Consider the following 3987-nt stretch of genomic DNA (forward strand, 5'->3'; position numbering starts at 1 on the left):
GGGATTGGTGGGGGAATCAAAGTTCTCTTGGTGGAAGTGTAGATCGGGGCCTTCTCAACCAATCCTGAGCAAATCAACAAGTTCGATTGGCTAGGGAGAGAGATCGGGCGAAAATGGAGCTTGGAGCATTAATGGAGCTTTTGGGGGAAGAGGTAGGTTAACGAGGAAGAAGGGGACCCCCTTTTATACTAAAGGACCCCATCCAACCGTTACCCCCAAAACAGCCCCACAGAGGGCGGTACTACCGCAGGGGGCAGCGGTACTACCGCTGGACCCAGCGGTACTACCGCTCCACCTTGCGGTACTACCGCCCAGCCAGGGAGGGCTTGAAGATAGAGGAGGGACCGTGCCCAGCGTGATACTGCCGTGGTGGTAGGGCGGTACTACCGCTCTCGAGCGGTGCTACCGCACCAACTACCGCTGCAAGTGCCGCTCAACCCAACACGAGATGCGCCCCCCTCAAGTCGAGGCGGTAGTGGCCCGGTACCGCAGCGGTACTGCCGCTGAGGACCCTCAAGCGGTACTACCGCTGGGCACCGCGGTACTACCGCTCGGGCCAAAGACTGCCCATCCAGCAGGGAATCAAACCTCCAATGAAGCGGGAAGGCCCAGAGGGTGTGAAACGGAAGTGTACGTGATAATTCCACCCTAGCCTTACCAAAGCGGACCTCCTCTTGATAGTACGGTGACTCCTACGAAACTAGTCCACCAAACAAGAAACGAAAGAGCTACACCGTCTTGAAAAACACTCCGAGGGGAAAGAAATCGTCTCGTGCCAAGGATGAATCTTTGAAATGCTCAAAGAACATGGTTAGTCTTCAAACATGTTGTCATCAATCACCAAAACTACATCGAGAGAGATATGCCTTAACACAAGTAACACCTAACCAATCTAGGAGACACCACTCTCCAAAAGGTAATAGATGGTGTGTTGATGATGAACTCCTTGCTCTTGTGCTTCAAATGATAGTCTCCCCAACACTCAACTCTCTCACACAGATTTGGATTTGGTGGAAAGATCATTTGAGTGGAAAGCAACTTGGGGACAACTAGAGATCAAGATTCTTGTGGTTGGAGTGGAATATCTTGGTCTCAACACATGAGTAGGTGGTTCTTTCTCAGAAAATGTATGCTGGAAGTGTAGACACGTTCTGATGGCTCTCTCCACGAATGAAGATTGGGTGGAGGGGTATATATAGTCTTCACACAAAATCTAGCCGTTACACACAATTCACCAAACTCGGTGGGACCGGATCAAAAAACTCGGTCAGACCGATTCAGTTCAAAATGTGAACAATAGGAATTTCGGTGGGACCGATATGATCAACTAGGTGGGACCGATGTGCTAGGGTTAGGCTAAAACTTCAACTCGGTTTGACCGAAATTATTACAACAGGTAAGAGAGAGTTTGGAAGCCCATCTCGGTGAGACCAAGATCCTATCGATGAGACCAAAGTGATTAGGGTTTCTGGCAGTGGCTATGTTAATTGAACTCGGTGGCGCCGGATAGATCAAATCGGTGGGGCCGAGTTTGACTTTTGGTTTGGGACATATGTGGATATGAGAAAGTGGTCGAGGGCTTTTGGAGCATATCACTAAGCACTTTGAGAAAGAAAGCCATTAAACAATATCTCATCCCCTTTTAATAGTATTGGCTTTCCTATGGACTTAATGTGATCTTGGATCACTAAAATGAAAATGTAGAGTCTTGAGCTTTTGAGCTTTTGCCAATCCTTTGTCCTTAGCATCTTGCAAGGGTTCCACATCCTCTTGTCCACGCCACTCCATTGTTGAACTCATCTGAAATATACTATGTATAAGTATTAGTCCAACAAGAGATATGTTGACATTAATTACCAAAATCACCCAGGGAGCACTTGTGCTTTCAATCTCCCCCTTTTTGGTAATTGATGACAACATACATCAAAGCTTTAGATAGAGATATAAAGAATAGCAAGTAAAGCTTTGGAAGAACATGTATCATGCATAGGCTCCCCCTACATGTATGCAATCATGTAAATATGGAATATAAGAGCAAGTGAATGCATAAGTATGACAGAGCAAGCAATGAGTTACATGTATCTTGGCTATATGCATCAGAGCAAATGGTGTGAATATAGGAATTGTACCTTCATGTTCATGAGTCCTTGCAAACAATATGTACATCAGCAAGAGATCTTCATGCACATGAGTGTGATGCATATACTTACCTTGTGGTCTTGAGCTGGCTTTGGAAGAGATAAACCTGAGTAAACTTGGTTAGATAACATAGAGGCATCTACTAAACAGAGCAAACAGCAAACCACAAGAGTACCAAGATTGTGATGACATGTAGAGAGTGAGTACTGGGTACTCCTATTAGATATAGACATGTCCCCAAAGGTAAAGATATGCAATGAATTCAAATATTTCCTTCCCTTAGAAGTCTTTATCCCCCTGAATATTATATTGGATAATGGGAGAAGGTAGGGAAAAGAAAATCAGAGCAAAACAAATCAGAGCACAATAATCATAACACAAACTAGCATGTCTTTACCCTCTTAAAGACATGTGACTTCTTGATGTCTACTACACAACCTTCTTCTTGTAGACGTTGTTGGGCCTCCAAGTGCAGAGGTTTGCAGGACAGTAGCAAATTTCCCTCAAGTGGATGACCTAAGGTTTATCAATCCGTAGGAGGCGTAGGATGAAGATGGTCTCTCTCAAGCAACCCTGCAACCAAATAACAAAGAGTCTGTTGTGTCCCCAACACACCCAATACAATGGTAAATTGTATAGGTGCACTAGTTCGGCGAAGAGATGGTGATACAAGTGGTATATGGATGATAGATATAGGTTTTTGTAATCTGAAAATATAAAAACAGCAAGGTAACTAATGATAAAAGTGAGCGTAAATGGTATTGCAATGCGTTGAAACAAGGCCTAGGGTTCATACTTTCACTAGTGCAAGTTCTCTCAACAATAATAACATAGATAGATCATATAACGAGCCCTCAACATGCAACAAAGAGTCACTCCGAAGCCACTAATAGCGGAGAACAAACGTAGAGATTATGGTAGGGTACGAAACCACCTCAAAGTTATTCTTTCAAATCAATCCGTTGGGCTATTCCTATAAGTGTCACAAACAACCCTGGAGTTTTTACTAGAATAACACCTTAAGATACAAATCAACCAAAACCCTAATGTCACCTAGATACTCCATTGTCACCTCAAGTATCCGTGGGCATGATTATACGATATGCATCACACAATCTCAGATTTATCCAACCAACATAAAAGTACTTCAAATAGTGCCCCAAAGTTTCTACCGGAGAATCAAGAACGTGTGCCAACCCCTATGCATAGGTTCATGGGCGGAACCCGCAAGTTGGTCACCAAAACATACATCAAGTGGCACATGATATCCCATTGTCACCACAGATAAGCACGGCAAGACATACATCAAGTGTTCATAAAAGACTCAATCGGATAAGATAACTTCAAAGGGGAAACTCAATTCATCACAAGACAGTAGAGGGGGAGAAGAAACATAAGATCCAACTACAATAGCAAAGCTCGGGATACATCAAGATCGTGCCATAGATGGAACACAAGAGAGAACACGAGAGAGAGAGAGAGAGATCAAACACATAGCTACTGGTACATACCCTCAGCCCCGAGGGTGAACTACTCCCTCCTCGTCATGGATAGCGTCGGGATGATGAAGATGGCCACCGGAGATGGATCCCCCCTCCGGCAGGGTACCGGAAAGGGGTCCCGATTGGTTTTTCGTGGTTCTGGAGGCTTGCGGCGGCGGAACTCCCGATCTATCTTCTGTTCTGGAAGTTTTAGGGTACGATGGTATATATGGGTGAAAGGAGTACGTCGGTGGAGCTATGGGGGCCCCACGAGGTAGGGGGCGCGCCCAGGGGGGAGGGCGTGCCCCCCACCCTCGTGAGCACCTCCCGTATCTTCTGGCGTGGGGTCCAAGTCCATCAGGTGGGT

The sequence above is a fragment of the Triticum urartu genome, chromosome 5 (genome assembly GCF_003073215.2).
Source record: "Triticum urartu cultivar G1812 chromosome 5, Tu2.1, whole genome shotgun sequence".
Classification (NCBI taxonomy): domain Eukaryota; kingdom Viridiplantae; phylum Streptophyta; class Magnoliopsida; order Poales; family Poaceae; genus Triticum; species Triticum urartu.